Source organism: Suricata suricatta, chromosome 7 (genome assembly GCF_006229205.1).
Source record: "Suricata suricatta isolate VVHF042 chromosome 7, meerkat_22Aug2017_6uvM2_HiC, whole genome shotgun sequence".
NCBI classification, from domain to species: Eukaryota; Metazoa; Chordata; class Mammalia; order Carnivora; family Herpestidae; genus Suricata; species Suricata suricatta.
In genome coordinates this window covers 95,647,271-95,660,901 of record NC_043706.1, presented here as the reverse complement: position 1 = coordinate 95,660,901, position 13,631 = coordinate 95,647,271, and the positions used below count along the sequence as shown (strand labels likewise).

Here is a 13,631-nt window from a genome sequence, read left to right as displayed (position 1 = left end):
ATGATCTGAGCCAAAATCAAGAGTTAGACACTCAACCGACTGAGCCACCCAGGTACCCCTTGGACAAAATAAACATAAATAAAAAACATTAAAGAAAATTTTGTTAATACATGAAGAAAAATGAAAATGAAAATACAATGGTTTGGGGGCACCTGGGTGGCTCAGTCGGTTGAGCCTCCGACTTCGGCTCAGGTCAGATCTCGTGTTCGTGGGTTCCAGCCCCGCGTCAGGCTCTGTGCTGACAGCTAGCTCAGAGCCTGGAGCCTACTTCCGGTTCTGTGTCTCCTTCTCTCTCTGACCCTCGCCCTCTCATGCTCTATCTCTCTCTGTCAAAAATAAATAAAACATTAAAAAAAATTTTTTTTAAAAGAAAGAAAATACAATGGTTCAAAATCATTAGTATTCAGCAAAAGCTGCTCTAAGAGGAAAGTTTATGACAATGCAAGCCTACCCCAAGAAGGAAGAAAAATCTCAAATAAACAACGAAAACTTACACCTAAAGGAGTTAGAAAAAGAAGAACAAACAAAACCCAAAATCCGTAGAAAGAAGGAAATAATAAAGATTATAGAAGAAATAAGTTAAATAGAAATAAAAAAAATAGAACAGATCAATAAAATCAAGAGCTGGTTCTTTGAAAAGATGAACAAAATTGATAAAGCTTTAGCCAGACTCATTAAAAAAGAGAGTGAGAATTCAAATAAACAAAATCAAAAATGAAAGAGGAGAAATAACAAATGACACCACAGAAATAAAAAGAATTATAAGAGAATATATAAAAAATCATATGCCAACAAGTTGGAAAACCTAGAAGAAATGGATACATCGCTAGGATCATAAAACCTCCCAAAACTGAATCAGGAAGAAATAGAAAATTTTAACATATTAATTATGTTTTTATGTTCTTTTTTTATTTTTGAGAGACAGAGAGAGACAGTGTGAGCACAGGAGGGTCAGAGAGAGAGGGAGACACAGAATCAGAAGCAGGCTCCAGGCTCCGAGCTGTCAGCACAGGGCCCAAGGCAGGGCTCAAACCCACGACCCGTGAGATCATGACCTGAGCCGAAGCTGGACGCTTAACCAACTGAGCCACCCAGACACCCCTTTAACATATTAATTACAAGCAATGAAATTGAAGCACTGATCAAAAAAAAAATCCCAACAAACAAGAGTCTGGGATAAATGGCTTCATAGGTGAACTCTACCAAACATTTACAGAAGAGTTAAGTGCACAGTGGTGGACTGATGACAGCCCTTGTCTGTGGGCCTTTCATAGTGTGCCAGGGCCAGAGGTGCATGCAGCCCCAAACCATTGCCCAACTTCCTCACCAGTGGGCTGTGAACACTGAAGAGGGCTGTACAGTGTGAAAAAACAACAACAAAAATAAAATAAAGAAGAAATATGTATTCTTCTTAAACTATTCCAAAAAATAGAAGAGGAAGGAAAACTTCAAATTTATTCTATGAGACCAGCATTACCCTGATATCAAATCCAGATAAAGATACTACCATAAAAGACAATTGCAGGCCAATATCTCTGATGAACATAGAGAACATTGTAAGTGAAATGTTAGCAAACCAAATCCAAGAAGAAATTACAAATCATTCACTATGATCAAGTGAGATTTGTTCTTGGGACCAAGGGTGGTTCAATATTCACAAATCAATCAACACAATATCATATTAAAAAAAGAAAGGATAGAGACACATGGATGGCTCAGTCAGTTGAGCTTCCGACCCTTGATTTCAGCTCAGGTCATGGTCTCACAGTTTGTAGGTCCAAGCTCTGCATAGGGCTCTGCACTGATGGCACGGAGCCTGCTTGGGATTCTCCCCCTCTCTGTGCCCCTCCCCAGCTTATGCTTTCTTGGTCTTTCTCACAATAAATATATAAACTTAATTTTTTTTAATTTAATAAGAGAATGGATAAAAACCATATGATTATTCCAATGGATGCAGGAAAGGCATTTGACGAAGTACAACATTCGCTCATAATAAAAATCCCTCTACAAAGCAGTTTTTAAATGGAACGTATCTCAACATAACAAAGCCTACATATGAAAAACCCACAGCTAACATCATACTCAATGGTGACAAACTGAGAGCTTTTGCCTGAAGATTGGGAACAAGACACAGATGTCCACTCTCACCACTTTTATTCAACATACTACTGGAATTCCTAGCTATAGCAATCAGACAAGAAAAAAGAATTCAAAGACACACAAATTGGTAAAAGAAGTAAAACTTTCATTATTTGCAGATGACATGATACTATATATAGAAAACCCTAAAGACTCCACCAAATAATTATTGGAACTGATAAATGAATTCAGTAAGGTTGCAGGATACAAAATCAATATACAGAAATCTATTACATTTCTATATACAAATAATGAAAGGGCACAAAAAGAAATTGAGAAAACAATCTCCTTTACAATTGCACCAAAAATAATAAAATACCCAGGAATAAACTTAACCAAGGAGGTGAAAGACCTGTACTCTGAAAACCATAAAATGCTGATGAAGGAAATCGAAGATGACATAAACAAATGGAAAGACATTCCATGCTCGTGGACTGGAGAACAAATATTGTTACAATGCCCATACTATTCAAAGCAATCAACAGAGTTAATGCAATTCCTATCAAAATACCAACAGTGTTCTTTCACAGAACTAAAACAAATAATCCTAAAATTTGAATGGAACCACGAGACTCCACATAGCCAAAGAAATCTTGAAAAAGAAGATAAAAACTGGAGGTATCACAGGGCCACCTGGCTAGCTCAGTCAGACTCTTGATCTTGGGGTTGTAAGTTCTGTCCCCATGTTGGGCATAGAGTTTATTTAAAACAAAACAAGATTTTCTAAAAACCTGGAGATACTGAGGTGCCTGGGTGGCTCAGTCGGTTATGCATCTGACTTCAGCTCAGGTCATGATCTCACAGTTTGTGGGCTTGAGTCCTGCATCAGGCTCTGTGCTGACAGCTAGCTCAGAGCCTGGAGCCTGTTTTTGGATTCTGTGTCTCCCTCTCTCTCTGACCCTCCCCTGCTCATGTTGTCTGTCTGTCTGTCTGTCTGTCTGTCTGTCTCTCTCTCAAAAATAAATAAAATATTTTAAAAAGTTAAAAAATAAAACCTGGAGGTATCATAATGCCATGTTTCAAGATATACTACAAAGCTATAGTAATCAAAACAACATGGTACTGGCACAAAAATAGACATACAGATCGACAGAACAGAAGAGAGAGCCCAGAAATAAATCCTTGACTATATGGTCAATTAATCGTCAACCAAAGAGGCAAGACTGTACAATGGGAAAAGGAGAGTCTTTTCAACAAATGGTGCTGTGAAAACTGGACAGCTACATGCAAAAGAATGAAATTGGACCACTTTCTTACACCATATACAAAATAAACTCAAAATGGATTAAAGATCTAAATGTGAGACCTGAAACAATAAAAATCTTAAAAGAGAGCACAGGCAGTAATTTCTCTGACATCTGCTGCAGCAACATTTTTCTAGATATGTCTCTGAGGCAAGGGAAATAAGAGCAAAAATAAACTATTAGCACTACATCTAAAAGAAAAAGTTTCTGCACAGCAAAGAAAACAACAACAGGAAAAGGCAACCTAGTGAATGGGAAAAGATATTTGTAAATGACATATCCAATAAAGGGTTAATATCCAAAATATATATACAGAACTTTAACAACTCAACACCAATAAAACCAAACAATTCAATTAAAAAGTGAGCAGAAGAGGGACACTTGGATGGTTTAGTCAGCTGAGCATCCTACTCTTGACTTCGGTTGGGGTCATTATCTCATGGTTCATGGGATTGAGCCCCAGTCAGGCTCTGCACTGGCAGCACAGAGCAAGCGTAGGATTCTCTCTATCCCTCTCTCTGCCCCTCCCCCTTTCTCTCTCTCTCAAAATAAATAAATAAACATTTAAGAAAAAAATAGGCAGAAGACATGAATAGACACTTCTCCAAAGAAGACATCCAGATGGCTAGCAGACACATGAAAGATGCTCAACATCACTCATCATCAGGGAAATACAAATCAAAACTACAATGAAATAACCACCTCACACCTGTCAGAATGGCTAAAATCAGCAACACAGGAAACAGTAGTGTTGACAAGGATATGGAAAAAAAGGAACCTTCACACACTGTTGGTGGGAAACTGGTGCAGCCACCATGGAAAACAATATGGAGGTTCCTCCAAAAATTAAAGATAGAATTACCATATGACCTAATAATTTCACTATTGGGAATTTACCCAAAGAATACAAAAATGCGAATTTGAAAAGATATGTGTACCTCTACGTTTATTGCAGTATTATTTACAATAGACAAGTTATGAAAACAACCCAAGTGTCCATTGATAGATGACTGGATAAAGATGTGACCTATATAGGGGGAGGGGGCTTGCAGCCAGGCCAGGTGCCTGGCTGCGTCTATATATATACATACATACACCCATATATTCAAATTCAATGGGGTATTATTCGGCCATAAAAAAGAATATCTTGGCAACATGATAATATTTGCAACAAAATGAATGTATCTAGAGGGTATAATGCTAAGTGAAATAAGTCAGTCAAAGACAAATATATGATTTCATACGTATGTGGAATTTAAGAAACAAAACAAATAAGGAACAAAAGAGGAGGGATGGGGCACCTGGGTGGCTCAGTCGGTTGAGTGTCCAACTTTGACCCTGGTCATGATCTCACAGTTCGTGGGTTCGAGCCCCGCATCGGGCTCTGTGCTGACAGCAAGTTCAGAGCCTGGAGCCTGCTTCCGATTCTGTGTGTCCCTCTCTCTCTTCCCCTCCCCTGCTCATGATCTGTCTCTTAAATATAAATAAATGTTAAAAAATTAAAAAAAAAAGAGGAGGGAAAAAAGATTTCACTATAGATGGTTCGTGAGGGGAGAGGGCTGGGGGCTGGGTGAAATAGCTGAAGGAGACTGAGAGTACACTTACAGGGATGAGCACTGGTTGACGTACGGAGCTGCTGAATCACTGTATTATGTGCCTGAAACTAACATAACACTATGTTAATTATAGTGGAAACTTTAAAAATAAATAAAAAGTAACCAAAAAACAAAGTGGCAATGGTCCAGGTCCTTTGTGCACTTGCTCAACAACAATCTATTGAACATCTATTTGTCAAGCAGTTTTAGGGACATGGTGTTAAACAAAACAAAACAAAACAAAACAAAACAACAGATCAATGAGGGCCCTGCTTGGTGGTCCGGGAAGGAAATGACACTTCAACTCAGCCCCGAAGCACATGCAGAGCTCCTAAGGCAAAAGGTTCCGGCCTGCTCCCCCAGCCAGAGACCAGAGAGGGAGAGGGTGCGAGACAAGACCTATAAAGGAAGCAGACGAAGAAGGCCTGACGTCAGAGGAGGCGGCTGAGTTTTACTGCGTCCGATGGAGAGGGAAGAGAAGAGAAGCGGCAGGTTGCGATGTGTTTTTATCTGCACCGCATTCGGTGGCAGGAGCTTTAAGGTGAAATGGCCATCCAAAGTGGCACGGAAGTTTTGACTATCCCTTTGCCTCATTCATTTGGATACCACTTTCGAGGACTGGCAATGTCAATATGTTTTGTTACTTTACTAAACACTTGCCTTTTAATAAATATTGTGCCAAATTTTATCCAAATTATCCCATTAAATCTTCATGAGAACTTGTTTTATGTCAAAACTGTCTGCCAGTCTTTGACAACAGCTTTCTAAGACCTCCCCAGCCCCGAGCAGCTACTGGGCTGTGCGGGCCTTGTTGACCTGATATTCCAATAACACAGGGGCAGAGAGGCCAGGTGCGGGTCTGCTTCCGCAATACCTTTCACCGCCAGGGCAAATACATCTGCTTGTAGATTTTGTTCAGGAGCAAATGTCTATTTCCTCACTCAGCACATAGTTATGGGCACTAGAGATATGCAAATGGGGAAAACAGCCTAATCCTGTCCCGAGGAGGACAGGATCTAGTAAGAGCTCCTAAATGTTGCCCTCCTTTTAATCACCCCCGTCTCCACCTACACCCGTCATGTGTATCCAGTATAGATATTGGAAGAGAGCTCCTGGACAAGCCACAGGGGAAGAGGGAGAATTGTGTCCCTCGGGCAGCTCGCACCTCCGTAAACACACCGTAGAAACATTAGGCTTGAGGTCAGGTGAAAATTGAGATCAAGGTTGACCTTTGGAGAAAAGAAGGCAGACATGGACTCTGGCATCTTAGAGGCCAGGGCTTGGGGAGTGTTCTGCCACGAACAGCAGGACTCTATGCAAGTCACTTAACCTCTTTATGTCTTTACTTCTCACCTGGAAAATGGGAAACAATAGTACTTACCTCACTGGGTGGGTGTAAGGACTAGAGAAAGTGGTAAAGTGGTATAGGAAACACGTACCTCAGAGTCTCACAGGTGCATGCTTAATAATCGGTGACTAGTATTGCCTTAAAGAATATAGCAGAAAGCCAGATGTGGAGAGAAGAGGTTGTCCCAGGGCTGTACATGCGATGGGCTGGCAAAGACTGGGCCCACAAGGCCACACATGATGGGGAATGCATGCCTCCTATGCCACCCTGTGCACATGCAAACCTCAGGTCAGAAGAGAGGTAAGCAGGGTAGTAGCCCCAGGGGGAGTGTGGCCTTCTCTGTCCCCTGCCCTCCCTTCCCTGCCCAAGTCACCACCCTCCATGGAAGGCAGCAGCAGCCACAGGGTGGAGACCTCGGGACATGGGAACCATTTACATGTTCTGTTAAGTTCCTGTCTCCCTCAGCCCACGAGGCCCACTCCATTCATCCAGCCACACAGAGGAAAACCAACACAATATGGCCCAGAACCAGCTGTCTTCATAGCCTTTACATGTGCCACAAAGAGTTATCCGACACCTGTGACGTTCGCCCTGCTCTGAATCTGGAAGATAGGATGACACCAAATAGAACAGGCACAAACAGAGCTTTGGGGTTTAGAGGAAGGAGGAAGGAAGGAGGGACCATATCCCACTGAGGGGCCTGGGATGCTCCATGAAATAAATGGCTTCTGTGGGAATGGGAAGGGAGGGTGTGTGCCCATCACAGACACTATTATTCAAGCAACTTAGCTAATGAGAGAGAGAGAGAGAGAAAGAGAGTAGGAGAGGAACCCCAGGGAGTGGGGGAAGGTATACAGAGAAGAGAGAGAGAAGTCATTACCTAGAGAGAAAGAGGATCAGAGAGAGGAAAGGTGTGTGTTCTTCATTTTAAATGTTGAGAGAGCGAGAGAGAGCGTGCACGCACACAAATCCCAAAGCAGGCTCAGCTGCTGTCGGCATGGAGCCTGTTATGGCCCACAGTGAGATCATGACCTGAGTTAAAATCAAGAGTCAGGACACTCAACCGACTGAGACACCAGGTGCCCCAAGGGCCTGTGTTCTTGGATCCACATGACTTGAGCAAGGGTGTAGGCTGAGGGTGGGGGGCCAGGATGGCTGAAGGAGCAAGCTCCCAGAGGACTGTGAGGGGCCTGGACTGGCCTAAGCAGAGAGGGCAGTTCACCCTGTGACATGAGGAGAGGAGCGGAGCCTAGTTGCAAATGTAGGTAAAACAGAGAGGGGACAGGTTGTTCAGGTCCGGGAAGCTTCGTGACTCGATTTCCACAGTGAAGTAGAGTCAATCCCTGAGACTGAAGGAGGGTCGGCCAGGTGGGGCTTGGGGAGAGGGGTGAGGCTCTGCAAGAGTCACTGGAGACTGCTCATTGGTCTGGAAGGCCCACCTGCAACTGGAGACAGAGCTTTCCTCGCAACCATAGTCCTCACAGGTGTGTGGTTTCTACAGACTACAGAATGAGCAACAGAAAGTTGGAAGAAGGAGTGGTAAAGTTCAAGTCAACAGTGGGGTCAAATCTGATAGAAAAGTTGGAGGTCAACAGAAGATGGACACACGTGGACAAAGTAGGGACACTGTGTAACTGGAAGGCCCTATGAGGAGAAAGAAAAAGGGTCGGTGGAGAGAGATTCTGAGAGCTGGAAAAACTGTATACGGGGCTAAACAGTGTCCTCCAAAAGTCCATGTCTACTAGAACCTCAGAACACGACCTTGTTTGGAAATGCAGTCTTTGCAGATGTAATTAGTTAAGATGAAGATGGGCCCTAAGTCCAATGACTGTTGTCTTTATGAGAAAACAGAAACAGAGCTATATGCACACACAGAGGAGAATGCCCTAGAAAGACAGAGGCAGAGACCCAAGTGTCACATCCACAAACCAAGGAATGCCCAGGATTCCTGGCAACTCCCAGAAGCTAGGAGAACCACATGAAACAGATCCTCCTGAAGAGCCTCTAGAAGGAAACTACCCATCCACACCTTGATTTGGGACTTTCAGCCTTCAGAACTATGAGACCATAAGTTTCTGTTGTTTTAAGGCACTTAGTTTGTGATACTTGTTATAGCAGCTCTAGGACATTAATACAGACAGGAAGAAGGTCATAGTGTGAAAGTGGGAATTGACAGATACCAGCATCCCCACCCCCACATTTGCGCTCCGTCACGGCAGTGAGGATGAAGAGGTTTGATAGATGCTAGAAAGATCCTGTGGAGGTGAACTCGGTGACCCTGGCAACTCATTAGATGATGGGCAGGGGAGGGAGATAGGATGTGCACAAAAGGGGCAAAGGTGACAAAGGTTTCACAGCCAGTAAATGAGAGACCACTTTCTCCTGATCTTGTTCTGTGAATGGTACTACTCTTCTCCCAGAGAAAAACAGGATACAGTCTGAGAAGATTCAGGAGTCTTGGTGTCTTCTTGGGAAAGAAGTGGAGGAGGGGGCCACACTGCAAAGCGATGAGGAAGATTGTGACAGGAAATGGAGGTGGTTAGATGGGATGAGGTTGGCAGATGTTTAGGAATGAAAGAGGAAGCTCCAGTAGCACTGGTCTTTCCTGAGCTAGAAAAGACATATTCTTTAGACATTGGTGTGGTGTGTCTGCTAAAGGGTTATCTTGGGCTAAGAAAAATTAATATTGCTCTCATTTTTTCTCTCCCACCCCATATATATGCATAGGTACAGATACAGAATATATGTTAAGCTGGACCACATCTGCATCCTAGTCCTGGCTATTACAACCTTGTACCGGAGTCAGCCACAGATGATGAAACACAATTAGCAGGAGTCTCAAAGAGTGCATGCCTGTGACCATGTTGTTGGCAGGTAGAGATTAAGGACTCGGGGAGTGATTAGAGACAGTGACATTTGGTACACTGGTGTTGTTCCCTTCTGAGATGGTGGGTCCCACCCCCACTGTCCCCACTCTACCTACGTGGTGGTCTCCCTCTGGAGGAGTGGTGACAGCGGCTGTCTTTAAGAAGTTCTGGGCCTGGAGTGCCTGGGTGGCTCAGTGGGTTAAGTGTCTGACTCTTGATTTCAGATCAGGTCATGATCTCAGGGTTTGTGTGTTCAAGCCCCCATCAGGCTCTGCATTGATGGCGCAAAGCCTGGTTGGGAGTCTCACCCTCATTATGCCTCTCCCCTGTTCATGCTTGCTCTCTCTTTCTCTCAAAAAAAAAATTAATTAAAAAAAAATCCTGGGTCTTTTGGTTGGCAGGGGCTGTGGCTCCAGGGGAAGCTCAGGAATTACCTCCTCCCATTTCTAGATCACAGCCAAGGTTGCTCCTGTCTCTTATTTCTGCTAGATAAGGGCCCGTCTCCTAGGGTTATGATATGTCTGACTCTGACAGCAATTTGTTGTTGTTATTCTTTATTACTTCTAAGTAGAACCCCTTGGCATCCATTCCTGGCATAGAAACAAAGAGCTGGTTAAAGTTAATACCATGTTCTAATGGAGCCCTGGAGATCAAAGCCAGAGGACGGGGGTGGGCATCTCCCTTCCAGCGCAATTTTCCATTTTCATGCTCCTCTTTCCTCTGTTTGCTCAAATGATTCTTCACCGTAATATAGTCCTCTTGCTCCACTTGCAGTCCGATGCCAAGGGGAATTCACACTTATTTATTAAAACTTGACAAAGAACAGAGTTGAGTAGGATGAAAATTAAGAACAGAATCAAATCAAAGGCATAGGTGTTTTATTATGCACACCACCACCCACACTGATTGAGAGATAAGAGGGAAAGGCTGAAGGGGAAGAGCCAGGGAAACTGGTGAAGCAGTTTTCCATAGGAATAGCTCCTCGAGGCCACAGCTCTGTGTGACCCAGGGACATGACAAGATTTGAGGGCCAGAATAACATCTTAGAAACATGGAAGAAATGCAAACCTTTGATTAATTCATTCAAGGTTTTGAGCACCTCACGTGTGCTGGGTTTTTGCAAGGAAGACTCAGGGGATATAAAAAATAATAATACATAATCCTTGTTATTGTGTAGCTCCAAGGTTTAAGGATTAAGGTCTAGACAATGCACACAAAAAAGGGAATTGCAGATACTGCCTAGGGAAGTTGGGAAGGCTTCAGGGAGGAGGTGATAATTCAGGTAATTCTGTGAGGATGAGTAGGAGTTTAGTTAAATTAGAAACAGCACATACTAAAGTACAGAGTTATGGAGAATATATTTTGTTTAAGAAACATTAAGAAGCTGAAGGCAATGGTAGGGGATGTGGCCAGAGAGACAAGCTAGGAACATCCTCTGAAGACCCCGTTCTACCACACAAGAAATGTGGATTTTATGTGAATGGAGCTCTGACAGGAGTGTTTAAGTAGGAGAGCTGCTTGGTGAGACTTTCATTTTAAAATGACAGATTGACCAAAAGCAATGACATACCTAGGAATAAACCTAACTAAAGAAGTGGGAGATCTGTACTCTGAAAACCATAGAACACTTATTAAAGAAATTGAAGAGGACACAAAGAAATGGAAAAGCATACCATGCTCATCGGTTGGAGGAACAAACACTGTTAAAATGTCTATACTACCCAAAGCAATCTATACATTTAATGCAATCCTTATCAAAATACCACCAGCATTTTTCACAAAGCTAGAATAAACAATCCTAAAATTTGTATGTAACCACAAAAGACCCTGAATAGCCAAAGTAATCCTGAAAAAGAATAACAAAACTGGAGGCATCATGATTCCAGATTTCAAGCCATATTACAAAGCTATAATCATCAAGACACTATAGTACTGGCACAAAAACAGACACATAGATCAGAATAGAAAACTCAGAAATGGACCCACAACTATATGGTCAACTAAAATTCAAGAAAGCAGGAAGGAATATCCAATGGAAAAAAAGTCTCTTCAACAAATGGGAAACTGGCTGGCAACGTGCAGGAGAATGAAACTGGACACTATCTTACACCATAAACAAAAATAAATTCAAGATGGATGAAAGACCTAAATGTGAGGCAGGAAACCATCAAAATCCTAGAGGAGAACACGGGAGGCAACTTCTCTGAGCTTGGCCACAGCAACTTCTTACTAGACACGTCTCTGGAGGCAAGGGAAACAAAAGCAAATATAAACTACGGGGACCTCATCAAGAAAAAAAATCTTCTGCATAGTGAAGCAAACAATCAACAAATCTAAAATATGGTCAATGGAATGGGAGAAGATATTTACAAATGACATATCTGTAAAGGGTTAGTATCCAAAATCTATAAAGAATTTGTCAAACTCAACACCCAAAAAACAAATAACCTAGTAAAGAAATGGAAAGAAGACATGCATAGACAAAGAAGACATCCAGATGGCTAACAGACACGTGAAAAAAAATGCTCAACATCACTCATCATCAGGGAAAGAAAAATCAAAACCGCAATAAGATACCATCTAACACCTGTCAAAATGGCTAAAATGAACAACACAAAAACAACAGGTGTTGGCGAGGATGTGGAGACAGAGGAACCATGCAAACTGGTGTGGCCACTCTGGAGAACAGTGTGGAGGGTCCTCAAAAAAACTAAAAATAGAACTACCCAATAAGCCAGCCATCACACTAGTAAGTATTTCCTCAAAGAATACAAAAATACAGATTTGAAGGGGTACGTGCATACCAGTATTTGTAGCAGCACTATCAACAATAGCCAAACTATGGAGACAACCCAAATGTCCATCAACTGATGAATGGAAAAAGAAGATGCGGTACACACATATGATGGAATGTTACTCAGCCATCAAAAAGAATGAAATCTTGCTATTTGCAATGACATGGATGGAGCTAGAGTGTATTATGGTAGGCAAGATAAGTCAAACAGAGAAAGACAAATATCATATGATTTCACTCATGTGGAATTTAAAAAGCAAAACATATGAATGTATGGGAAGGGAAGGTGGAGAGGAGAGAGGGAAACAAGCCACAAGAGACTCTTAACCATAGAAAACAAGCTGAGGGTTGATGGAGGGAGGTGTGTGAGGGATGAGCCAAATGGGTGATGGGTATCGAGGAAGGCACTAGTGACGAGCACTGGGTGTTGTATGTAAGTAATGAGTCACTGAACTCTACTCCTAAAAGCAATATTGCACTGTATTTTTGACTAACTAAAATTTAAATTAAAAAAATAAAATAAAATGATAGATTAGATGGGGTGTCTGCTGTCTCAGTGGGTAGGACCTACAATTCTCGATCTCAAGGTGGTGAGTTCAAGCCCCACACTGGGCATACAGCTTACTTAAAAATTAAATATTAAATATTAATAATTAAATGATGACTTGGACTAGAAGCTGGGAAAGTTAAAGGCTGATGAGCAATGAGACCCCTGAGTCTCATGAGACAAAGCAGTTTATCTTCTCGGTTATAAGATTTGTTTATTTTTTCACCATGATGAAATAAAAATACAATAAAAGAAAATTTGGAAATAATGAAAAAAAGAATACCTATACTTTCAGAAACCACATTTAAACTTGTGGTGTATTACCTTCCAAGTCTTTTTCTATATACACAGGGATTTTTGTTTATTCTTATTTTTGTTTGTATTATACATACTATAATTGCTCATTTAAACTAATATTCTAAGCTGTGTTTTCATACATGTTTCATAAATATCATTTTTAGGGCTGCATAGATTGCTTTGATTGGAAATAATTTACTTCAACAGGTTAAAACATGTATGTGGTGAAATATTCAAAATGCAGGAAGAATATATGTGAAAAATAAGTCTCTCCCAGCCCTATCTCCCAGCCACCCAGTCTTCCTCAAACATAACACCAGTTCTAGTCTGTTGTGTGTTCTTCCAGAGATATTCTACATATACACAAATACACATTTACAAATAAATATCCTTCTATCTTCTCCCCCTGAGGGTAGCTAATGTATCATATGCACTGTCTACACTTTGATTTTTCACTTATCAGTGTATCTTGGAGCCTATTCCAGGTGGCCAAATTAAAGCTGCCTTCTTTTCATTAGAAAAGCATTTCTTAGCCGGCAACAAATGGTGGCTCTCCCAAGAGCTGCTGGACCCTCCCTCGAGCCAAAGCAACAGGAGTCTGCCTGCCAGGTCTGCTCATGTGAGCCGGGAATGTCAAGTCTGAGGTTTCCATTTCCCACCCACAGAGCGGAGGCACTCGGAAGCCAAGGAGACAGTTATGTCTCCTGTTAATAAGTGAAGACAGCAATTACAGAGAAAACAAGACAGGAAGAGTGAACTTTGCTCAAAAAATAAGGTTGTTTTCTGTCTCCCGTTCACTA

The 13,631-nt window shown here is 41.9% G+C and overlaps 1 long non-coding RNA gene and 1 other non-coding gene across 3 annotated transcripts in view; both read left to right on the top strand.

Moving 5' to 3' along the window:
- Window positions 1-13,631, top strand: part of LOC115296942 — a 59,253-nt gene that overhangs the window by 7,698 nt on the left and 37,924 nt on the right. For both annotated transcript variants that reach the window (XR_003911156.1, XR_003911155.1), the window contains exon 2: window positions 9,054-9,200. This is a non-coding gene — a long non-coding RNA (uncharacterized LOC115296942). The remainder of the gene's footprint in view (window positions 1-9,053; window positions 9,201-13,631) is intronic.
- LOC115297329 lies at window positions 1,228-1,363 on the top strand. Its single transcript, XR_003911415.1, has one exon. It is a non-coding gene; the product is annotated as a small nucleolar RNA SNORA42/SNORA80 family (small nucleolar RNA).